Below are 26,645 nucleotides of genomic sequence, written 5' to 3'. Positions count from 1 at the left end.
AAATGTGTAATGAGTGAGCTTTGCATAGACCAGGTGTTCCTAACCTGGGGTCCATGGAGCCCTTGCTTAATGGTATTGGTCCATGGTATAAAAAAGGTTGGGAATCCCTGCCTTAGATGAAAGGAACAAGCTTAAGTGTGCTAACAGAACAAAGCAATTAGGGATGTCAAAGGAATCTCCATTGGATTACAGATAGGTTAAAGTGAGTGACTAAAAAAAGGCTTATGGGAAGCATGCATCTTTGGCCAAAAGAACAGAAACTTAAATCCACATCTAACTGAGAGAGCCTACAAGAAAAACAAAATGAGCAAGGTCTTGGCTTAAAAATTCCTCTGTTTATTTTCCTTCATAGATGCTGCCTGACCTGCTGAGTTCCTCCAGTATTTTGTGTGTGTTGCTCAAGATTTCCAGCATCTCCAGAATCTCTTGGGTACTAGTAAAGCAACTAATTAGGAAATCAAAAAGACTTTTTCTCCTTACTGTAAGAGTAATGGGATTCAAGAGTTAATGACTTTGACGAGAACCTACATGGAGTAAAACATAAAGTTTTAGTCACATTTTATGAGGAGAGACATTAGTTCTTTAAGGTTGTTATAGCTAGAGGTGGTAGTGAGGATAAGCTCCCACTATCTATTAATTGCTTCTAATGTTGTACGCCTCAAATAGCCTCCGACAACCAAGTCCAGCTCCTGGCCTTCATGTATGGCTTAGTTTTTAAGCTCGGCAGAACCGCTTCTACTGACAGGAAAAGGGGCAAAAGTGGTTTACTAACATTTTAAAACCAGTCACTTCGGGCAGATGAGGCTCATCAGCCGTGATTGACAGCTCTTCTTGGAGAAGAAAAACTCTTACAGCTATATCCACTCACGGGGAAGGCTTCAGGAGTAAACCCCAAGGGAAATATCTGGAGCTGGAGTCCCTAAGACAGTCCTACATTGAGTTCAACACTGACTGGCAACTCCTGCAATGCCGCTGGTGCCAAACTGTATCGGTCTCTGCTGTTCCTTTGGGTTCATCAGATGCGTGGAGAGGGGAGCTTGCTAAAAGGACAACAGCTTGCTCTCCATATCGTACTGCCCAGGCTTGCATATCTACACAGCTAGGACGCAAAATCCATGGTTGACCCTGGCCGAAGGAGACCTCACTCATGAGGACGCACATACTTATCTTAGAGACAGTGAAGCCTGAATTCACTACACTGATTCTTGTTAATGAGGGGACTGACCTATGAAGAAAAACTGAGGAAAGTTAGTCCAGAAAAGTAGGAGGTAGTCTCTGGAAGATTCAGGAGTTTAATTAATAGAGATCGTAATAGGGGAAATCCAGAATTAGAAACATCAGCTCAAAGTAATGAACACAAGAGATTCTGCAGATGTTGAAAATCCAAAGTAATACACACAAATTGCTGGAGGAACTCAGGAAGTCAGGCAGCATTTATGGAGGAAAATAAACAGTTGGCATTTTGGGCCAAGATCCTTGCTTTAATTCACAGGAGATGTGAGAAGTAAGTATCTTACACAGAGAGCGGTGGGTGCCTGGAATGCGTTGCCTGGGGTGGTAGTAGAGGCCGAAACATTTGGGACTCTTAAGAGACATTTAGATGGGCACATGAATGTGAGCGAAACGGGAAGGATATGGACATTTGTAGGGAGAAGGGATTGGTTTAGTTGGCTATTTGATTACTAAGTTAATTGGTTTGGCACAACTTTGTGGGCCAAAGGGCTTGACATGTGCTGTACTGTCCTACGTTCAAAATCAGCAGGTCAGCCAGCATCAGTGGAGAGGAATAAAGAGCCAACATTTGGTTGGCCACGTAAAAATGAAATTATAAAGGGCTCAGTTTCTCTGAGGATTGTGAATTTCAATGACATTCCATTCCATAGGACCGAGATGCAAAATCAATTAGAGAGTAACAGATTTTTTTGAAAAATAGGGCATCAGGAATTATGGGAATCAGATGACAGAGTGATCATGTATCAGATCAGCATGACATTGCCAAAGAGCAGAGCAGGTTCAGTTTATTTTGGGAAGAGTTTACTGTACTATAGATGATCACACAGCAGGACCTGGACAAATGATTGGTAAACATTGAGGCTTCAGTTTTTGTAAAAAATCAGGCCTTATACTAATTGTTAAAGGTAACGATGTGCATATGATTGGCCAGTAAAGCAACGGAGCTTTATATAAACACAAGAGATTCTGCAGATGTTGGAAATTGAGAGTAACAAACACAAACGCTGGAGGGACTCAGCAGGTCAGGCAGCATCTACGGAGAGGAATGAAGTGTAGATGTTTCGGGTGAGACCCTTCATCAGGACTGGAAAAGAACAAGAAGCCAGAATAAGAAGATGGGGGGTAGGGGGAGGAGGAGAAGGAGTACAAACTGGAAAGTGATAGATGAAGCCAGGTGAGGGGAAGGTTGTGGATGGAGGGCTTTTAAGTCTCTTAACTGTGAAGAAGTTGCTGATGTGACAGAGACAACATATTAATAGAACCAACAACAGCAGATTGATCACAATAGACTGATGAAGATAAACAGATGTAATTTTTTAAAAACTATAATGATTAATTTATTATAACTACTCCATGAACAGCTGTAAATTAGTGAAAAGAGCAGATCCTGTCAAAACAAACTGGTCTTTTCAGTCAGCCCTACAACCAGAGTTGTAGGTACATGCCACAACTTCCTTTAAGACCGCCATCACACTCTTCCTTGTGTTGGGTGTAATTTTGCTCGGAATTGTCATTTCCCTTCCCAGAGCAACAGCCATTTCCTAGTGGAATTACTAAGGAAGTTCGAAATGTCAGCACACCCACCAAGTACACTTTAGCATTCAGCTGTTAAGAGGAGGTGGAACATGGAAACTTAAAATGTGCTGTAGGCAATCTCTGGTCCTGCCGTGCTGACTGGAAACACTGTGCTTATCACAAATAATTTGAACCATCTTCTAGAAACTTTATTACTCAGATAAAAAGATTTGGAATTCCTGTAATTCAAGCCTGTGACTTGCTCCCAAGGTATTTTGTACCCAGACTATGGGCAAAAGTAAACTGACCTGGAGGAACCTCTAGTTACAGCTTTCATGCTAGTTTCCTGCCGAAGTAATTAAACAATTATACTGACCACATCCATGAGATTTATACCAGGCCCTAATAGACTAACCACAGGACAAGAGCTCTCTCAAGAGATAAAACAAAGCCTATATTTTTTAAATAGTAAAAACTACCAGAAAAAGTATATAACTTTAATTTTTAAAAGCTACCCTATTTCTAAACAGGCAAAAAAAAGCAGAAAAACAACACACCTTTGCTCCATCCACAACAAGCAGGACTTTGCGGTGGCCAACCATTTTAATTCCACTGCACATTCCCATTCTGACATGTCAGTCCATGGCCTCCTCTATTGCCACGATGAGGTCCACTCTCAAGTTGGAGGAGCAAAACCTCATATTTCATCTGGGTAGCATCCAACACGATGAACACTGATTTCTCAAACTTCTGTTAATTTCTACGCCCCTCCCCCTTCTCTCTTTTTCCATTCTCCATTTTGCTTCCCTCTTAGTCCTTCTCTTCTCCTCACCTGCATATCACCACCCCCTGGATCCCCTCCTCCTTCCCTTTCACTCATGGTCCATTCTCCTCTTCTACCACATTCCTTCTTCTTCACCCCTTTACCTTTTCCACTTCTCACCTTCCAGCTTCTCACATCATTTCCCCCCTCCCCAAGCCATCTACCACTCTCCTCACCTGACTTTACCAATCATTTTCTAACTTCTACTCATTCCCCTCCCCTCACCTTTTTGTTCTGGCTTCTTTCCTGTTTCTTTTCAGTCCTGATGAAGGGTCTCACCCAAAATAATCTACTCTTCATTCTTCTCCTTAAATGTTGCCTGACCTGCTGAGTTCCTCCAGCATTGTGTGTTACTGCTCAACCAAATGTTTCCTTAGAACTCTCATCAACAATACCCCTGTAAAATATGCAGGTTAAATTATTTAAATTGTATGTAAAAATCTATCGCCTGACATCAAGGAAACAGCTTAGCTAGAGTTACTATGGAGTAAACAATTAATTCATGCAAATTAGTAATCATAACACCATAAGACCTAGGAGTAGAATTAGGCCATTCAGCTCAGGAACAAAAAAGCTGGTGGTTGCATCACAAGCAAAGCCATCCCCACCATTGAGTACATCTATAACGAGCGTTGCCGCAAGAAAGCAGCATCCATCATCAGGGATCTCCACCATTCAGGCAATGTACTCTTCTTGCTGCTGTCATCAGAAAGGAGGTATGGGAGCCTTAGGACCCACACCACCTGGTTCAAGAACAATTCTTACCCTTCAACCATCAGGCTCCTGAACTACATTCCCCTCAACTCTGAACTGATCACTATACATAAGTTATGGACTCACTTTCAAGGATACTACAACTCACGTTCTCAGTATTTATTTATCTATTTATTTATTTAGCACAGTTGATCTTATTTTGCACATCGGTTGTTTGCCAGTATTTGTGTATAGCTTTTCCATTGATTCTATTGTATTCTTTGTTTTACTGTGAATTCGTAAGAGAAAATGAATTTCAAGGTATTATGCAGTGACATATACGTACTTTGATAATTACTTTCAACTGTGAATGTCTTTTTTTAAAATCATTTTTCAAAAACTTGCTTGAATTGAGTATAATAAGTTCTGAAGTGATTTCTCTCAGGATTCTTCACTTGCCGCATTTTCACATTTTGTCTTGAAGAACTAAAGGCAGATAAGTCTCCAAAACGTGATGGGATCTGTTAGGGAGGTTAATAGAGCTGTTAGGGAGGGTTTAAACTAATTTGGCAGGGGGATGGGAACCGGAATGACAGCGCGGAGGAAGGAGAAAACAGAAATAAATCTAAGATAGTGAGCAGTAAAGATGTCAGGAAAGACAGGCAGGTGATGAGGCAAATTTGTAGCCATTGGGATGAGTTGCAGTGCAATAAAGTTGCAGTGAAATCAAAGCGAAAAGTACCAAATACTGGTCTTAAGGTGTTATACTTAAATGCACGCAGCATAAGGAATAAGGTGGATGATCTTGTCGTACAGCTACAGATTGGCAGGTATGATATTGTGGCCATCACTGAGACGTGGCTAAAGGATGCATGTCTCTGGGAGCTGAACGTCCAAGGATACACGGTGTATCGGAAGGATAGGAAGGTAGGCAGAGGGGGAGGCGTGGCTTTATTGGTAAGAAATGATATTAAATCATTAGAAAGAGGTGATATAGGATCGGAAGGTGCAGAATCTTTATAGGTTGAGCTAAGAAATTGCAGGGGTAAAAGGACCCTGATGGCAGTTATTTATAGGCCTCCAAACAGCTGCAGTGAAGTGGACTGCGGATTACAACAGGAAATAGAAAAGGCTTGTCAGAAGGGCAGTGTTATGATAATTGTGGGGGATTTTAACATGCGAGTAGATTGGGAAAATCAGGTTGGCACTGGATCTCAAGCGAGAGAATTTGTAGAATGCCTGTGAGATGATTTTTTAGAACAGCTTGTTGTTGAGCCCACTAGGGGATCGGCTGTACTGGATTGGGTGTTGCGTAATGAACTGGAGGTGATTAGAGAGATTGAGGTGAAGGAACCCTTAGGAGGCAGTGATCATAACATGATTAAGTTCACTGTGAAATTTGAAAAAGAGAAGCCGAAATCTGATGTGTCGGTATTTCAGTGGAGTAAAGGAAATTACAGTGGCATGAGAGAGGAACTAGCCAAAGTTGACTGGAAAGGGACACTGGCGGGAAGTACAGCAGAGCAGCAGTGGCTGGAGTTTATGTGAGAAGTGACGAAGGTGCAAGACAGGTATATTCCAAAAAAGAAGAAATTTTCGAATGGGAAAAGGATGCAACCGTGGTTGACAAGAGAAGTAAAAGCCAAAGTTAAAGCAAAGGAGAGGGCATACAAGGAAGCAAAAATTAGTGGGAAAACAGAGGATTGGGAAGTTTTTAAAACCTTACAAAAGGAAACTAAGAAGGTCATTGAGAGGGAAAAGATTAACTACGAAAGGAAGCTAGCAAATAATATCAAAGAGGATACTAAAAGCTTTTTCAAGTATATAAAGAGTAAAAGACAGGTGAGAGTAGATATAGGACCGATAGAAAATGATGCTGGAGAAATAGTAATGGGATATAAGGAGATGGCAGAGGAACTGAACGAGTATTTTGCATCAGTCTTCACTGAGGAAGACATCAGCAGTATACCGGACACTCAAGGGTGGCAGGGAAGGGAAATGTGCGCAGTCACAATTACGACAGAGAAAGTACTCAGGAAGCTGAATAGTCTAAAAGTAGATAAATCTCCCGGACCAGATGGAATGCACCCGCGTGTTCTGAAGGAAGTAGCTGTGGAGATTGCGGAGGCATTAGCGATGATCTTTCAAAAGTCGATAGATTCTGGCATGGTTCTGGAGGACTGGAAGATTGCAAATGTCACTCCGCTATTTAAGAAGGGGGCAAGGAAGCAAAAAGGAAATTATAGACCTGTTAGCTTGACATCGGTGGTTGGGAAGTTGTTGGAGTCGATTGTCAAGGATGAGGTTACAGAGTACCTCAAGGCATATGACAAGATAGGCAGAACTCAGCATGGATTCCTTAAAGGAAAACCCTACCTGACAAACCTATTATAATTTTTTGAGGAAATTACCAGTAGGCTAGACAAGGGAGATGCAGTGGATGTTGTATATTTGGATTTTCAGAAGGCCTTTGACAAGGTGCCACACGAGGCTACTTAACAAGATAAGAGCCCATGGAATTACGGGAAAGTTACATACGTGGATAGAGTGTTGGCTGATTGGCAGGAAACAGAGAGTGGGAATAAAGAGATCCTATTCTGGTTGGCTGCCGGTTATCAGTGGTGTTCCACAGGGGTTCGTGTTGGGGCTGCTTCTTTTTACATTGTACGTCAACGATTTGGATTATGGAATAGATGGCTTTGTGGCTAAGTTTGCTGACGATACGAGGATAGGTGGAGGCCGGTAGTGCTGAGGAAACGCAGAGTCTGCAGAGAGACTTGGATAGATTGGGAGAATGGGCAAAGAAGTGGCAAATGAAATATAATATTGGAAAGTGTATGGTTATGCACATTGGCAGAAGAAGTAAACAGGCAGACTATTATTTAAATGGGGAAAGAATTCAAAGTTCTGAGATGCAGCGGGACTTGGGAGTCCTCGTACAGGATATCCTTAAGGTTAACCTCCAGGTTGAGTCGGTAGTGAAGAAGGCGAATACAATGTTGGCATTCATTTCTAGAGGAATAGAGTATAGGAGCAGAGATGTGATGTTGAGGCTCTATAAGGCGCTGGTGAGACCTCACTTGGAGTACTGTGGGCAGTTTTGATCTCCTTATTTAAGAAAGGATATGCTGACGTTGGAGGGGGTACAGAGAAGATTCACTAGAATGATTCCAGGAATGAGAGGGTTTATATATGAGGAACGTTTGTCCACTCTTGGACTGTATTCCTTGGAGTTTAGAAGAATGAGGAGAGACCTCATAGAAACATTTCGAGTGTTGAAAGGCATGGACAGAATGGATGTGGCAAAGTTGTTTCCCATGATGGGGGAGTCTAGTACGAGAGGGCATGACTTAAAAATTGAACGGCGCCCATTCAGAACAGAAATGCGAAGAAATTCTTTTAGTCAGAGGGTGGTGAATCTATGGAATTTGTTGCCACGGATGGCAGTGGAGGCCAAGTCATTGGGTGTATTTAAGGCAGAGATTGATAGGTATCTGAGTAGCCAGGGCATCAAAGGTTATGGTGAGAAGGCGGGGGAGTGGGACTAAATGGGAGAATGGATCAGCTCATGATAAAATGGCGGAGCAGACTTGATGGGCCAAATGGCCGACTTCTGCTCCTTTATCTTATGGTCTTATGGATCAATCTCAGGTTATTGAGAAAGGTAAAAAAAAATTGCTGGGCCTTGACAGAGATCTTTGGATTTTCTTTAGTCAGAGGCAGGATCCTAAACAATTGGAGAATAGCCAATGTCATTCCTTTGTTTAAGAAGGGCAAGACAGAAAAACTAGCAGTGAGCCTGTATTAGTGGTGGAGAGATTAATGGAGAGGATTCACAAGGTTAAGAGCTACTCACATCTGGATAAGCATAGACTTATTAGGGATAGCCAGCATCTCTGTGCAGAGGGAGATCATATCTTACAAACTTCATTGAGGTTTTTGAGGAGGTGATAAAGATGATTGATGATGATAGAGCAGTGGACGTTGTACACATAGACTTCAGTAAAGGATTCAACGAGGTCCTTCATGGTAGGAAGATCCAAAAGATAAAGCCACACAGGATCCATGATGGATATGGCCCAGTCCAGCTGGGGTAAACCTCTCTGGAGCAAAGGAGGCCGAGGGTCAACCTGATAAAAGTATATATGATTATGAGAGGCATAAACAGGCTAGATAGTCAGAGCCTTTTTCCCCATGGTAGAAATGTCAAATATTATAGCTTTAAGGTGAGAGTAGGAAACTTTAAAGGAGATTTAGAACATACACAAAATGCTGGAGGAACGCAGCAGGTCAGGGAGTATGCCTGATTGACTCGACCCGAAACCACGTACTCACCCAGACTCATTACAAGGGTCTCGGCCTGAAATGTTAACTGTTTATTCATTTCCATAGATGCTGCTTGACCTGCTGAGTTCCTTCAGCATTTTGTGTGATATGCTCTAGATTTCCAGCATCTGCTGAATTTCTCATGTTAGGAGATTTAAAAGGTATTTTTCTTCTTTATCACAGATATAGCTAGGGTGCCTAAGACTTTTGCACAGTATTGTAGTAATTTTATGTTTTGCTCTGTAATGCTTCGACAAAAGAAAAAAACAAATTTCATGACATATGTGAGTGATGATAAACTTGATTCTGACATGGGTCTCTATTATGGACTGAGAGTGGGAAGGGGGCAGGAAGAGGGGAATCATGGTTGGGAAAAGGGGAAGGGAGAGGGGAGGGAGTGGGAGGTACCAGAGACACATTCTGTAATGATCAATACACCAATTGTTTGGAATCTAATGACATTGCCCGGTTCTCAGCGCTGGGTGTGTCTGTACCTGCACTATCCCCTGCCTCTGCACTCCTTCTCTGCCACCTGTCCTACACCCCTTCCGCAGCACTCCACCCTCTTCCCGGAGCACCCAGTGGACACCTCTGCAGTCATGTACAAACTCCGTACAGACAGTGGCAGGAATCGAAACCAATCACCAGCGCTGTAAAGCTACTATGTTATCACGTTGCCTACAGCAACAAAAACACCTTGTTGCTGTGTTTGACAATCCCACTAATTTTAATGCAGATGGCTACTTTTAACCCAAGGAATTTTGAGTATGACTTTGGGTGGTCCTCAGATTAACACAACCTAGCATTCTGGCCAAAACACTGTCACTGGTGCACAAATATTGTTTCCCTGGTTATTTTGTGCCAACACTGGAAAGTCCCCTCACATTACATCTGCAAAACGGCAGGCATTGCATTCAAGGTAGCAAACTGGAAACTGTGTCACATTCATCAGTTCAAATTCGACCAGGTCATTCACACTTGATGCAGCAATTCCACAATATTATTTTTATCTCTGTTCCTTCAGCTAAAGGACATCTACAAATTATATGATGATAACATTACAGATATAAACCAGGGGTTTCCAACTGTTTTTATGCCATGGACCTCTTCACAGAATAATGTATTTAACTATATAAAATAAAATACACAGGATTACAAAGCAATTATATTATTAAAAACAGACTTGTGATAGAGTGATATATGTGCTTCTTTATTAATGCATTAAATAACAATACTATACGTTTAAAATATAGGCAAATTAAAATTAAATTTTATTTTTTAAAGACATATCAGTGTTGTTCCTGTTTGAATAAGAACATTAAACTGTAGGGTGGTCTTTGACAAAGCAATACACGTCATGTTGAAAGATCAGCTGTGGACAGCACAACTGCGAATATGTTCAATCTAGTGGCAGATCTAATAACTACCATAGCTTTGAGATACTTGTAACAACTGCAATGTGATATGAAAACATCAGTAATTTCTATTGGTGACAAAGTCACAGTTACTGCTAATACTACTGTGGTTTACTAACTACATTCATAATTGAAGGAAATGCTAAATTTCAGTTAGAGGTTATTGAAAATAAAGATGTAATTTTTTCACATCCAAGTTCATGGATCCCCCAGGAATCTATCCCAATCTGTGGATCCTAGTTTAAGAACCCCTGGTATAAACATTTATCTGGTATCTGGAATAAATCTTCCAATCTTAACTGGTCTGAGAAAATTGTGACTGATATTCTTGAGTTGCTTAAGTCAGAATGGGAGAGGTCACTTCCAGAATGATGTATTTGCCACAGCTGTTTGATTCATCTTTCTTGGCAACTTCCAAGGACAGACATTCATGTTGGCCTGAACTAAGTCACATTTCCTTCCACAGAGGACATTCGGCAATCAGTTCGTCTCCACAGTCCGCCTTTATTATCATTTTTAATGGTAGAAGGTTCTTTGTTGTACATTTGCTCTCAGTGGCTAGTTTATTAGGTACAGTAGTGGAACGTGGTGTAGTCTTCTGCTGCTGAAGCCCATCCACTAAGTTACATGTGTTGTGCATTCAGAGATGCTCTTCTGCACACCAGTGTTATAACGCATGGTTTTTTTGAGTTACTGTCACCTTCCTGTCAGCTTGAACTAGTCTGGCCATTCTCCTATGACCTCTCTCATTAACAAGGTGTTTTTGCCCACAGAACTGCCGCTCACTAGATGTCTTTTTTTTCACACCATTCTCTGTAAACTCTAGAGACTGTTATATGTGAAAATCCCAGGAGATCAGCAGTTTCTGAGATACCCAAATCACCCCATCTGGCACCAACAATCATTCCACAGTCAAAGTCACTTAGATCACAATTCTTTCCCATTCTGATGTTTGCTCTGAACAACAACTGAACCTCTTGACCATGTCTGCACACTTTTATGTATTGAGGTGCACAGGATTGGCTAATTAGATCATTTGCATTAATGAGCAGGTATACAGGTGTATCTAATGAAGTGGCCATTGAGTGCTACATCAGTGGTGATAAACCTGATTCAGATTCTGATGTCTTATTCCAAACAAATCAAGCAAGTTCACTTTCTTCTAAAGGCTGACACAACAAGTACAAATCCCATAGCAACACATACAAAATGCTGGAGGATCACAGCAGGTCAGCTTAAGTCACGTCAGATCAGTTACCTCCTGGCCTGCTGAGCTCCTTGTGTGTGCCACTCTGGATTTCCAGCATCAGCAGAATCTCCTGTGTTTACAAATCTGATAGACAACTAATCCAACAGAATAAAGTATGGAGGGGACTGGTGAAAGTGAGGAGATTACTCTGATAAATTGTCAAAACATGAGGAAAACCTGGGATGACAGAAGTTCATTTGGCCTCATGAAATATGTCCTTTTGGTCATCTAACTTCCTTCGAAGTTCAAAGTACACCTATGTCACCATATACAACCCTGAGATTCATTTTCTTGCAGTCATACTCAATAAATCTATAGAATAATAATCATAACAGAATCAGTGAACTACCACACCAACTTCGGTATTCAACCAGAATGCAAAAGACAACAAGCTGTGCAAACACAAAAAGCAAGAAATAATAAATAAGCAATAAACATTTGGAACATGAGATGAAGAGTCCTTGAAAGTGAGTCCATTGGTTGTGGGAACATTTCAATGATGGGTCAAGTGAAGTTACCCCTTTGATCAAGAGCCTGATGGTTGAGGAGTAATACCTGTTCCTGAACCTGGTATTGTGAATCCTGAGGCTCCTGTACCTCCTTCCTAACACAGAACCAGGTCCTATTTGAAAAATATCCCGTATTTTGCCTTGAAAGACATTCCAAAATATTAAGAATTCTTTGCACAAAAAGTTCTTCTAAAGATCACACAATTGAAAGCTACATATAATATATTATTCCTTCTCAAGAACTTTTTCTCCAGATTAGACAAGCAAAGAATTTGACATATGGTACTAGGAAATTCATTAATACCCTGACCTTAGGTTTCAATTACTTAGATAGCTTCTTCCCAAGGCCCTTGAAAATTGTTGAAAACAAAATCTCTGTAAAAACAAAACTTTTTCCTAACACATGATATCTTTAATCATTGGAACTGAAATTTGTCTATTAAAGCAATCACCAGAGGCTCAAAAAAAGAGAATCTGGAACCAAAACTCCTAACTTAGATCTTAGACATAGCAGTCACATGTTACATATTTGACGGAGTAAACAAACTGTTGGCTTGTTTACATGATCTTCCCTATCTCAGAACATAATTTCTGTGTCCGATGGGGATTCTTATGATTAAATGAGTTAACAGAGGAAAAGCTTATTTACATTTAATGTTAGTGTCAATGCTCAATATGCTCCATACCCACCCATAAAAATCATCTAGAATTATAGATAAACAACTGGTTTGACTTTTCTTTTTCTATCCACAACAGTACACTGAGTATATGTTTGTGGTCTTCTGCTGCTCTAGCCCGTCCACCTCAAGGTTCAACATGTTGTGCATTCAGAGATGTTCATTCTCCTCTGACCTCTCTCAGTAACAAGGCATTTTTCATCGACAGAACTGCCTACTACTGGATTTTTTATGTTTGTTTTTCACACCATTCCCCGTAAACCTCAGAGAGTGTTGTGCGTGAAAATCCCAGGAGATCAGCAGTTTCTGAGATACCCAAACTACCCCGTCTGGCACCAACAACCATACAACAAAGTTGCAAAGTCATTTAGATCACATTTCTTTCCCATTTTGATGTTTGGTCTGAACAACAACTGAATCTCTTTACACAACACACATCAAAGTTGCTGGTGAACGCAGCAGGCCAGACAGCATCTCTAGGAAGAGGTACAGTCGACGTTTCAGGCCGAGACCCTTTGTCAGGACTAACTGAAGGAAGAGCTAGTAAGAGATTTTAAAGTGGGAGGGGGAGGGGGAGATCCAAAATGATAGGAGAAGACAGGAGGGGGAGGGATGGAGCCAAGAGCTGGACAGGTGATTGGCAAAGGGGATATGAAAGGATCATGGGACAGGAGGCCCAGGGAGAAAGACGGGGGGGGGGGGGGGGCAGAAACCCAGAGGATGGGCAAGGGGTATAGTCAGAGGGACAGAGGGAGAAAAAGGAGAGTGAGAGAAAGAATGTGTGTATAAAAATAAATAACAGATGGGGTACGAGGGGGAGGTGGGGCATTAGCGGAAGTTAGAGAAGTCAATGTTCATGCCATCAGGTTGGAGGCTACCCAGATGGAATATAAGGTGTTGTTCCTCCAACCTGAGTGTGGCTTCATCTTTAGAGTAGAGGAGGCCGTGGATAGACATGTCAGAATGGGAATGGGATGTGGAATTAAAATGTGTGGCCACTGGGAGATCCTGCTTTCTCTGGCGGACAGAGCGTAGGTGTTCAGCAAAGCGGTCTCCTAGTCTGCGTCGGGTCTCGCCAATATATAGAAGGCCACATCGGGAGCACCAGACGCAGTATATCACCCCAGCAGACTCACAGGTGAAGTGTCGCCTCACCTGGAAGGACTGTCTGGGGCCCTGAATGGTGCTAAGGGAGGAAGTGTAAGGGCATGTGTAGCACTTGTTCCGCTTACAAGTAGCCAATATATAGAAGGCCACATCGGGATCACCGGACACCTCTTTTGGCCTCCTCTACTGTAAAGATGAAGCCACACTCAGGTTGGAGGAACAACACCTTATATTCCGTCTGGGTAGCCTCCAACCTGATGGCATGAACATTGACTTCTCTAACTTCCGCTAATGCCCCACCTCCCCCTCGTACCCCATCCGTTATTTATTTTTATACACACATTCTTTTTCTCACTCTCCTTTTTCTCCCTCTGTCCCTCTGACTATACCCTTGCCCATCCTCTGGGTCCCCCCCCACTTGTCTTTCTCCCTGGGCCTCCTGTCCCATGATCCTCTCATATCCCCTTTTGCCTATCACCTGTCCAGCTCTTGGCTCCATCCCTCCCCCTCCTGTCTTCTCCTATCATTTTGGATCTCCCCCTTCCCCTCCCACTTTCAAATCTCTTACTAACTCTTCCTTCAGTTAGTCCTGACGAAGGGTCTCAGCCTGAAACGTCGACTGTACGTCTTCCTAGAGATGCTGCCTGGCCTGCTGCGTTCCCCAGCAACTTTAATGTGTGTTGCTTGAATTTCCAGCATCTGCAGAATTCCTGTTGTTTGAATCTCTTTACCATGTTTCTATGCATTGAGTTGCTGCTACATGATAGGCTGACTAGATATTTACATGAACAAGCATGTATACCTAATAAAGTGGCCACTGAGTGTATATGGTGTATACCTTCATGTGCGGTTTGGCCTTAACTAAAGATAAGAAATGGAGTGAATATTCGGGATCTAATATCAGGAATAGGATTGGTGTTCAGGAACAGCGGTAGAAAACAAATCTGGATCCTAGGTTATTGCTACTACTTTATCTACCTCAATATCAAAGTACAAAGTAAAATTTATTATCAAGGATCATATATGACACCATATACAACCCTCAGATTCATTTTCCTGCAGGCACTCTCAGCAAATCTATAGAATAGTTACTGTAACAGGATCATTGAAATATCAACCAGAGTGTAGAAGACAACAAATATAAATATAAATAAATAGCAAAAAAATAACAAGAACATGAGACAATGAGGTAAAGAGTTCTTAAAGTGAGATCATTGGTTGTGCGAAACAGTACAAAGATGAGGCAAGTGAGTGTAGTTATTCCCTGATGGCTGAGGGGTAGTAACTGTACTTGAACCTGTTAGTGAGAGTCCTGTAGCTCTTGTACCTTCTACCTGATGGCAGCAGTGAGAAGAGAGCATGGCCTGGGTGGTGAGGACCTCGGATGATAGATTCTGCTTTCCTACGACAGCATTTCATCTATATGTCCTCAATGGTTGGGAGGGCTTTACCTGTGATGTACTGGACTGAATCCACTACCCTTTTGTAGGATTTTCCGTTCAAAGGCATTGGTGTTTCCATACCAGGTCATGATGCAGACAGTCAATACACTCTCCACTACACATCAATAGAAATCTGCTAGCTGGAAAATTGAATGCTATCTTCTTAAAATAGCTCTGCACTTGGTGACTTATCTCCAACCTGGTAATTTTCAACCACGTTTTACCGTAATAAAGCATTTTTTTCTATATGTAACAGGTTACTGTTTTCCTGTGTTTGCCAACTGCAGAAACTACGGAAATAGGCTTCCTGAGTTCCTCACTTCCGGAATTTATTCTTCTTTTAACTCTCCTATTGAATACTGTCCCATTAAAGTGTTTGACTGCAAAAAAACAATTCCCCAAGTGACCCTTTTGAACTATATCACCTGTAATTTTACAAGTTCAAGCAATACTCTTCTGTCAGTAAAACCAGGGTAAAAATAAATGAACTTTGTCTGTAGAGTAGAGCTAATCATATTGCCTAAGGGACAGTGCTCACAAACATCTGTTACAATCCCATATCCACTCCAAGAATTTCAATTGTATCCATTTTGCTTCTGGGGATTCTGATATTTTTGCAGTAAATTTCTCTCATGTGTCAGCCAGCTCTGCCCCGATACTAACGTGCCAACTGACCAGCAGAGTCAACACTTTCTGAATGTAAAACTGCATTACAGCATTAGTCATGAACATATTATTTGTTTATTTTTAATCACTAAAATAACCTCCACCTGCAAAAAGCAGTCTAGACATCTAGGATTCCTTATTGACCTATTATAACTTCAAACTAACCCCAGGAGGATAGATTGAGCAAGCTCAAACAACAGGAATTCTGCAGATGCTGGGAAATCAAGCAACACACATCAAAGTTGCTGGTGAATGCAGCAGGCCAGGCAGCATCTCTAGGAAGAGGTACAGTCGACGTTCTGTCCGCCAGAGAAAGCAGGATCTCCCAGTGGCCACACATCTTAATTCCACATCCCATTCCCATTCTGACATGTCTATCCACAGCCTCCTCTACTGTAAAGATGAAGCCACACTCAGGTTGGAGGAACAACACTTTATATTCCGTCTGGGTAGCCTCCAACCTGATGGCATGAACATTGATTTCTCTAACTTCTGTTAATGCCCCACCTCCCCCTCGTACCCCATCTGTTATTTATTTTTATACACACATTCTTTCTCTCACTCTCCTTTTTCTCCCTCTGTCCCTCTGACTATACCCCTTGCCCATCCTCTGGGTTTCCGCCCCCCCCCTCCGTCTTTCTCCCCGGACCTCCTGTCCCATGATCCTCTGATATCCCTTTTGCCAATCACCTGTTCAGCTCTTGGCTCCATCCCTCCCCCTCCTGTCTTCTCCTATCATTTTGAATCTCTCCCTCCCCCTCCCACTTTCAAATCTCTTATTAACTCTTCCTTCAGTTAGTCCTGACGAAGGGTCTCGGCCTGAAACATCAACTGTACCTTTTCCTAGAAATTGAGCAAGCTAGTGTTTTTCTCTCTGAAGCATGGAGGATGAGAGGTGAGTTGATAGAGGTGTACAAGATGATCATTCGTTCATTATGTGCTGTGTCATATGACATGTACGATTATGGCCTTTCCAGGACCATGATTGTTTTTGGCAGATCTTTCTCCAGAAGTGGTTTGCTATTACCTTCTTCTGGGCAGTGTCTTTACATTAGGGGTGACCCCAGCCATTACCGATACTCTTCAGAGATTGTCTGTCTGGCTTCAGTGGTCTTGTAACCAGGACGTGTGATCTGCACTGGCTGCTTGTACAACCATCTACCACCAGCTCCCATGGCTTCATGTGACCCTGATCCAGGGTGGACAGGGTGCTAAGCAGGTGCGACACCTTGCCCAAGGGTGACCTGCAGGCTAGCGGAGGGAAGGAGCACTTTACACTTCCTTTGATTGAGACAGATCTGCACCCTACTAACCTAGATGATAACAGGCATAGATCAAGTGGAATGCTGGAGACCTTTTACCCAGGGCAGAAACTGCTAATATGAGAGGGCATGTCAGAGGTAAGTTTTTTAATATACTTAAGAGTGGGTGCGTGGAGTGCACTGCCAGAGTGGTGGTAGAGGCAGATAAGTTAGCAACATTCAATAAACTCTTAGCTGGGAACCTGGATGAAAGAAAACTGAAGAGCTATATAGGAGGAAGGGTTAGCTTGATTTTAGATTAGGTTAGAAGGTTGGCACAACATCATGGGCCAAAGGGCCCGTACTGTGCTGTAGTATTCTATGTTCTGTATACAACTTCACTGTTGCAGATGAAGAAACAAAGACTTGGAATCGTCATCTGATGCACACTCAAGTTGGAGGAGCAACACCTCATATTCCATCTGGGCAGCCTCCAACTTGATTGTATGAACATTGATTTCTCTAACTTCTGTTAATTTCTCTCCCCTCACTCTTCTCTCCTTTTTCCATTCCCATTCTGGTTCCCCTCTGACCCTTTCTCTTCTCCTCAACTGCCCGTCATGTCTTCCTCTGGTGCCCTTTCTCCTTTTTCTCCTCCATTGTCCACTCTCCCCTCTGTGTTTTTATGTGTATATAATAGAATTTCAGCTGCCAGTGTGCAATGCAAGGGGTTCACGCGAAACCAGAAGCTACCATGGTGATCAGGTTGTGCAGTCACAGCGTTTAGAGCCACTTCAGTAATACAATGTTCTAATGTCAACACACACCAAGTTCTCTTTATTCAGACCAAACATAACATGGTGTCAGAAGATGGCATGAGTTCTAAACATGGAGAGGAAATGACTGAGGAAGAGACTGCGTGAGTACAAAAGGTGTTAGCAGCAAGTGAGGTCAGTCACTAGTTACGATGGAGAGAAGCTGGCCAGTGAGGTGAGATAGTACGTTGTTCCCGAAGTTCAGCAGTCATCAGATTCAGGTTAGGGGCCGAGAGTTTTGGATAAGTTAAGACCTTCTGCACCTTTGCAGTATACCGGCAATCTAACTGATAACTGGAAACGCTTCAAACAGCAATTCAATATATACATAGCTGCTAATGGAGCAGGAGGGACTGATGAAAACTTGAAAGCATCTATTTTTCTGCATGTAAATAGCAAAGATGCTTTGGATATCTATAACAGCTTTCAAATTGATGAGACAGCTTTTACATTGGCCACTCTGATGACAAAATTTGAGGAGTATTTTGTCTCAGTAAAAATATTGTATTTGAGAGATGTAAGTTTCTTTCCTGTGACCAGAAACAAGGTTCAACCAATAATTAACTGAGCTTCACACACTGAGTAAGTCCTGTGAATTTGGACATTTGAGAAACTCACTAGTTAGAGACAGAATAGTTTGCGGAATTCCAGATAATGGATGTAGAGAAAGACTGTACTGTGAAAAAGAGCTGACACTTGAAAAGGCTGTGAGTGTGTGTAGGGCAGCAGAGACCACTCAAGCACAAGCTAAGGATCTGGATAGGGCAGACACAACAGGTTTCCCAAGGCAACAGAAAAGCAAAGAGGAAGGTTCAAACAGCAAATGTGGAGGTAGGTAGTCACATTACAAAGACATATCCTGCTTATGGAAAGTTCTGCAATAATTGTGGGAAGGAGAATCATTTTGCAAAGTGCTTCAAAACTGGGGCTACCAAGATAAAAATACACACGGTTGATGAGGAAATGGAGGAATTCTTTGTGTATTCTCTACAGACTGTTGGTGGTGGTCAAACAGGATGGGTCATTCCAGTGACTGAGACAGTAATAACATTCAAGCTTGACACTAGAGCCCAGGTGAATCTGTTGTCCATGGATGACTACAGGACTCTCACAGTAAAGAGCAAGATTTACCCAGTGAAGTTAAAAATGACAGGCTACAACGGAGAGAACGTTCCAATGAAAGTGGGCTGTATAGTGACCTTCAAGCACAAAGGACAGCACCTAAAGCAACAGCTACAGATTGCAGAAAGAGAGTACAGCCAATATTCAGTCTGAGTGCATGTGAAAAGCTTAACCAGGTGAAAAGAGTTTTCATAGTGGCTTCACAGACCAAAGATGACCACACAACATTCATGGAAGAGTACACAGATGTCTCTGAGGGGCTCAGATGTTTACCTGGTGTACACAAAATTCATATAGATGAGACAGTGATTCCTGTTGTCCATGTATGAAGGAAAGCTCTGTTTGCACCTAGAGGCAAACTTAAACAAGAACTAGCATGCATGGAGTGGATGAATGTCATACAGAAAATTGAAGAACCAACAGATTGGGTGAGTTCACTGGTCATTGTGCAAAAAAAAATGGAGCATTGTAGCTACATCTTCACCCAAGAGATCTCAATAAAGCCATCAAGAGAGAACTTTGTAAATTGCCAACAGGGGAGGAGATCATGTCCCAGTTTGCAAGTGCCTAGTGGTTCAGTAAGCTCGACGCGTCATCTGGGGTTCAGCAGATAAAGCTTATTGAGGCAAGTTCAAGACTGTGTACTTTTAACGTATCACAGGGAAGGTATGGTTTTCTTCGGCTACCGTATAGGATTCTGTCCACACCAGAGATCTACCATAAAACCATCCACATGATCTATGAGGGCATACCTGGTGTTGAGACCATGGTGGATGACAACAGCATCTAGGGGTCCACTAATCATGAATATGATGCACGAGTGAGACAAGTGCTTGATGTGACACAGAATGTCAAGTTGAAATTCAATAAAGAGAAATGTGAGTTTGGCATTAAGACACTGATCTTCGTAGGAAGTGTCATATCTGACCCAAGAAAAACGTCAGCCATTCAACAAAGAAGAGGTGAGACATTTCTTGGGGATGGTGACTTACCTGGTTTAGTTCATCCCTTGATTGTCAACTGTGTCAGCAACAATTAGGTCATTCCTTGAGCAGCAAAATGAGTGGATTTAGTCTCACGAGCAAGAAGGATGTTTCCAGATGCTGAAAAGAGTCACAACTGAAGAGCCTGTGCTGAGGTTTTACGATCCAGAAAGGTGAACTAGGATCTCGGCTGATGCGTTCCAACATGGCCTTGGAGCAGTACTACTGCAGCAACATGATGGCACAAGGCAACCTGTGGCCTATGCATCAAGGGCTTTAACAAGTGTGGAAGCCAACTATGGACAGCAAAAGAAAGAGCTCGCCAGCACGTATATATGGGAAAGGTGTCATCAGTACATCTATGGACAAGCTTTTGAAATGGAGACAGACCATAAACCACTGGTCTCAATTATGTTCCATGAGGATACAGTACATGTTGATAGGCTGCAGAAATATGATGTGAAGATGTTCTACAAACCAGGAAAATACACGTTTGCTGTTGATGCACTGCCTCCAGAGGTCAAGAAGAAAGAAAAGAGTGACCAAGAGGTTAATGCAGATATACAGGCCCATGTTGACATGATTGTCACCTCCATTCCCTTACCTCCTGATAGAACAGAGCAGATCAGGAAAGCAGCAGGGTCAGATGAAACAATGAAAGTACTCAATGATACAATATGGAAAAGATGGCCAGCAGCTAAGAATGACTATCCAATGTGTATTCATAATTATTGGGCATACAGAGCTGAACTGTCAGTAGTGAAAGAAATTGTCTTCAAAGGGAACAGGTTTGTGATTCCAGTGTCGCTACATTCCAGTAGACACCTGAAGGGCATGTATCTTGGTGAGGGAAAATGTAAACATAGAGATCGTGAAGTGATGTACTGGCCAAGAATGAACCAAGACATCAGCCAGACCATTGCTTCATGTGAAATATGCCTTATCTACACACCAAAGCAGCAAGCAGAACCACTTATACTACACCCTGTACCAGACAGGCCGTACTTCAAAGTTGGAGTGGATATGTTTGATTGTAATGGGAAGAGTCATATTGTTGCTACAGACTGCTTTTCCATTTACCCAGAGGTTGCAACACTGCAATCAACATCCAGCAAAGCAGTCATCACCTTCCTGAAAACTGTGTTTGTGAGGCATCGAGTTCAATGTGAAGTAGTAAGACAATGGTCCACTATTTTCAAGCTGTGAATTTGAGTCTCTTGCTAATGTTTGGGGGGTTTTGACATACAACTTTAAGCCCACATCACTCAAAATTTAATGGCCTAGCAGAGAGTTCAGTCAAGGTAGTGAAAGGTCTTATAAAGAAAGCACAAGATGGACGAGAGAATTTCCACAAAAGTCTAATGATTTACAGAAGTGTACCACTGTAGAACGGCCTTTCACCAGCCCAAATGCTGGTGGGTCAACGTATACGCACTAACCTTCTAACGCATGAAAACTTGCAGACACCTACAGGAGCACACAAGGTCAAATAACTAAAGTGAAAGGGAAAGAAAAACAGAAACTGTATCACAACAAGGCTACAAAAAGCCTACCAGTCTGGAGATCAAATGCAAATCTGAGGTCACGATTCTGGCAAATGGTCCAGGCAAGGATATGTGCAAGACGAAGTAGCTCCACATTCCCACCAGATCCGGATGGAGTGAGGGACACCTCTGAGGAGGAACTGCGTGGATCTATGACCACAGGCTCTAAGCCACAGCAGTTACTCGTCACCTGTCAGTACACCAAAGGAGCCAGCACATGTAAAAATTGAACATGTTGATCAGAGTTCTCAGAAAGACACAGACAGTATTCCAGCAACTGCAAGCAATACACCTGTGGAAACAAATAGCAGACCGAAAAGAACCATTAAACCACCTCAGAGGCTGACTGAAAGTTGGTGAGTGGATATGGGACGATAGTTGCTCATTACAATTGAAGTTGAAATGTTGAACAGTTGTAAATTCAAAAAAAAAGGAAACGAGACCAGCTATAGAATGTAGATATCTTTGTTGGAAAGGATTATTGTTCCTTGCAGGTTTATGAGGATATGGTATTGTGTTTGTTTTTCTTATAACGGGAGAAGATGTGTTATTATGTGTTCACAATAAAGAACTTCATTTTCTAGTGGGCAATGCGAGGGGTTCACCCGGAACCAGAAGCTATGATGCTGACCTGGTTGCACACACAGGGGTTGAGTAGCAGTTCAGCAATAAAATGTTCAAACGTAAACCCACGGCAAATTTGTCTTTATTAAGAACAAACATAACACTCTCCATTCAGATTCCTTCTTCATCAGCCCTTTACTTTTTCTACCTATCACCTGCCTGCAGCTTACTTCATAACTCCTCCCCACCCACCTACTTTCCTCTCATCTGGTTTAACTTGTCACCTGCCAACTTGTACTCCTTCCTTGCTCCCATCTTCTTATTCTGGCTTCTTCCTCCTTCCTCTCAAGTCTTGAAAAATGGTCTCAGCCCAAAGTGTCAACTGTTTATTCCTCTCTGTAGAAGTTGTCTGACCTGCAGAGTTCCTCCAGCATCTTGTATGTGTGTTCCTCGAGATTTCCAGAATTTGCAGAACCTCTTGTGTTTATGACTTGGAACCAGATCTGCTTTTTTCTGCTGCTAGATCTGAACACTATTAAGTGCTGTTCGATCCAGAAAATCAAACATGAAAGGAAATATTAAAAATATTAATTAGGATATTTTCAATTCAATATTTGATAGCTTCATGTAAAGGTCTTGCCAGTGAACCTGGAGGATCTTGCACAAACTCATGTGTTCCGAGGTGCTTGCTGAAAAACAGCCACATCTCCAATATATACAGGAGTGGGGGCACAATTACTGCCTGGAAGACTCTAAGCCGAATGCCAGGTTTAAGGTCCAGTTCTTTAAAACTCTTCAAATAATAGCAAACTGTGTGGAGGCAATGGGGGGACTTTCATCAGCAACACCACTTTTTGCTGACAGATGGGCCAACACATAAAAGCTGATCCTCATTGACAGGGTCCACACCTAGCCATGGTAGAGAGGCTTGTGAGTTCCTGAGATCTTGAAAGTGATGCTGTCTGGAGTTTAGCCATCTGGTGCTTAGATCCTGGTAGAGTCACCTATGGCGGTAAGGTCAAGGGAGAAGTTCCAGACAAGGAGCAATCCAACTAACACCTCAACAGTGGAGATGGTGGAAGATGATGATGCATCACAACAGCAGTTAAGGTGAAGGGTCTCACGCCACTGGACTCTGGCCTGGATCTGTCAAGGACTGTGAGGTGGCTGTCCGTGCATCAGCCTCCCCACATTAAACAAAGTCACACACAGGCATTCTCCATTAAGGGAATCCTAACATCCCCGGATTAAGACCCATGGTGATCAGCAAGTGAAGAAGGGGGTAGGATTGTGAGGTTTGGAAGCTCGTAGTGTGTGGATCCCAGATCGACCTTTACAGCCACGAAATGATGCCTCCTCAAGAAAATATCATACTTGGCTCGAGTGATCGCACTACTACTATTTCATCATGGTCCTTTATTTTATCATGTAGCATTGTGCAGCAGGGACACAGTGGAGTGTATCTTTACTTACATTCAATGCAAGGCTCATTCCATTTATAGTAATCAGCACCATACAGCTGATGACAATGTAAAGCAACTGCATCGATCTATAACTTAGCATGAAGGAATAAATGGTTTAGTCAATTGAGGCAAATAGTTCCATTAGAACTATCCTGGTAATGAAAAGGCTAACATATGAGGAGCATTTGATGACTCTGGGGCTGTATTTGCTGGAGTTTAGAAGAATGAAGGGGGGTTGAATCTCATAGAAATCTATTGAATGTTGAAAGACCTAGACAGAGTGGACATAGAGATGTTTCTTTCTGTGGGTAGAACCAGAGGTCGCAGCCTTAGAAAAGTAGAGGGCTATGGGTTACCCTAGGTAATTTCTAAAGTAAGTACATGTTTGGCACAGCATTGTGGGCCGAAGGGCCTGTATTGTGCTGTAGTTTTTCTATGTTTCTATGTTCCTAATACAAGAATGTCACTTCAGAACAGAGATGAGGAGGAATTTCTTTAGCAAGAGGGTGGTGAATCTGTGGAATTCATTGTCATGGACGGCTGTGGAGGCCAAGTCATTGGGTAAATTTAAGCAGAGATTGATAGGTTCTTGGTTAGTCAGGTTGTCAAAGGCTACAGGGAAGAGGCAGGAGAATGGGACTGACAGGGATAATAAATCAGGCAGAGCAGACATGATGGGCTGAAAGGCCGAATTCTGCTCCTATGTCTCATGAAAAAGTGGGAGGAAAGGAATTTAACCCAAAGAAATGAATGGTAATGCAATAAGAAAGGTACAAAAGGCAAAACAATGTAGAGTAGATAATGAGTGGTAGCGGGGATAAAGGAACTGTGGAGGTTACATTTACAGGTTCTTACCAGAGGTTGGACAGGCTAATGAGAACAATGGATGCTTTCCTTCATTGCACTAAGCATAAAGAATAAGAACACACAAATTATACTAGTACAGTATAGAATATGAGTAAGAGGACTGAGTACTACCACAGTACTAAAAACAACATTGCTGGAAAAATGTGACCATATTGGCAGGGGTCCAGAGGAAATTTACAATGACATTGCCAAGGACTAGGAAGTTACAGCAACAAGGAAAGACTACATAAGTTGGAATTGTTTTCTTTGGACGAGGGCTTATATGAAGTATAAAAAATGAGGGGTCTAAATGAAAAAAATAGGAAAGACCTTATTCTCCCCTTAGCAGAGGGTCCGAAAATAAGAGTGCATCGATTTTAAAGAATGGTTAAGAAGGATTAGAGTGGGGAAATGTGTATGCAGTGGTGGTGGGTGTGGTTAGTGTGTTAATGGGTGGAGGTGTTGATCAGCCTTACTGCTATGCAGCCTCCCCCCTGATGGGAGTGGGACAAACAGTCCGTGAGCAGGTTGGGTGCGATCCTTCATGATATTGCCGACGTTTTTCCGGCACCTTTCTGTATATATGTTCTTGATGGTGGGTAAGCTGGTGCCAGCCATGTGTCAGACAGTTTTAGCTACCCATTGTAGAGCCTTCCTGTCTGTCACGGTGCAGTTTCCATACCACACAGAGATGCAGTATGTTAAGATGTTCTCAACTGCGCATCTGTAAAAGGTCATGAATACACATACACAGGCTGTTATACCTCCTTAAGCAGGGCTGTTTGGTTTGATTCAGCAACATCTCCATCTACAGAGAAGGTCCTAATTCTAAGGACAGTGGACCATGGACAGAATCTTGCGCTGGGTTGCCAATTGCCAATTCCTGATCTCTGCCCATTCTGCTTCAAAGTTCAAAGTAAGTTTATTATCAAAGTACATAAATGTCTGGGTGGCAGGTTGGAGATACCTCCTTACCAAAGCAGGTGTAACGTGCTCCTTCCCTTTGCTAGCCCGCAGGTTACCCTTGGTCAAGGTGTAGCACCTGCTTAGCCTCCCCCCCCCCCACCCCCAATCTGCGTCAGGCGAAGCCATGGAAGCAGGTGGTGGACGGTCGTACGAGCAGCCGGTGCATATCACAAGTCCTGGTTATGCAACCACTGACACCAGGCCGACAATCTCTGAAGAGTATTGACAATGGCTGCGGTCACCCGTCTTGTAAAGACACTGCCCAGAAGAAGGCAATGGCAAACCACTTCTGGAGAAAAATTTACCAAGGACAATCATGTTAGAGACCATGACCACCCATGTCATATGACACGACACATAATGAACAAATGAACATCTACGTCACCATATACAACACTGAGATTCGTTTTCTTGCAGGCCATCTCAGTAAATCCAAGAACCATATATCTTGCAGTAGATATATACATGCCCCAATATTCTTCTGCAGGTATGGGCCCGTCTAACCCTGACCGGTTCCAGAATGCAAGTATCCATGTCACAGACTTTTACACGCTGTTGACTCCCTTTCACTGTGTGAGATACTCCTGGTGATTCATTAACTCGGAATGAGGATTCAAGTAATTAACTGACCTCTACAGAGGGTTTCAGAAAGCTCATGATACAAACTTCACTCATTGCCTTATTATCGAAATAAATTGCAAAATAAAGAACAAATAGCAAAAACCTCACTCAGAAATACACACAGAAAGTGGGAGTAGAAATGTAATTGGATGTGTTTGCATCTCGTTTGCAACCCAGTTACAAGGATCCTGCATAAATAATAAAAATTATAAAACAATACATTAATATTTTACTGATAACAAGGATAGTAATGAAAATGGCAGTGAAAATAACATGCCAATAAGACTATATAAGTTTGCGATTTGGTTCAAATTTGAATCTCAATTTCTCTGAAAATTATGATTCTGCTTCTGAAACCACTTACATCTCAAATGTTTAAAATATTTACTTCTTTTGAAACTGCTACTTCACAGAAGCAGTAAGTCTCCTCTCCATGCTCTCAAGAGCCCTTATATGTTTCAAGTGGAGTGCTCAGAACTAGACACAATACTCTAGTTGTGGCTCAACCAACGTTTGATGAAGTTTCAGCGTGACCTCTTTGCTCTTGTATTCTGTGCCTCTATTCATAAAACTTGAATCTCAAATCCCTTTTTACTAAAAGCACATTCTCAATCTGCCTAGTTACATTAACAAACTATACACCCTTGTCCCCAACAGGATCATTCCACCAGTCAGCCTCTCTCTCCTCCTCTCCCTCTCTCTCCAAGATGCACACTTTCTCAATCTCTCCCCTCCACCTCTTGTCTACCTACAGTACATCAGCATGCCCCATGATCTCCTTGCTCTCTCTCTTGTCTACCTGCATCAGCATATCTTCTGATCTTT

The 26,645-nt window shown here is 42.3% G+C and overlaps 1 long non-coding RNA gene across 1 annotated transcript in view; it reads right to left on the bottom strand.

The window, feature by feature from the left end:
• Positions 1-4,473: 4,473 nt before the first annotated feature.
• The window catches only part of LOC140191805 (uncharacterized), a 152,127-nt gene continuing 129,955 nt past the window's right edge, over positions 4,474-26,645 (bottom strand). Inside the window, exons 2-3 of the long non-coding RNA XR_011883933.1 lie at positions 8,121-8,394; positions 4,474-4,785 (exon numbers count right to left, since the gene is read on the bottom strand). This is a non-coding gene — a long non-coding RNA (uncharacterized lncRNA). The remainder of the gene's footprint in view (positions 4,786-8,120; positions 8,395-26,645) is intronic.

This window comes from Mobula birostris, chromosome X (assembly GCF_030028105.1).
Source record: "Mobula birostris isolate sMobBir1 chromosome X, sMobBir1.hap1, whole genome shotgun sequence".
Lineage (NCBI taxonomy): Eukaryota > Metazoa > Chordata > Chondrichthyes > Myliobatiformes > Myliobatidae > Mobula > Mobula birostris.
This window is presented reverse-complemented; position numbering and strand designations above follow the sequence as displayed.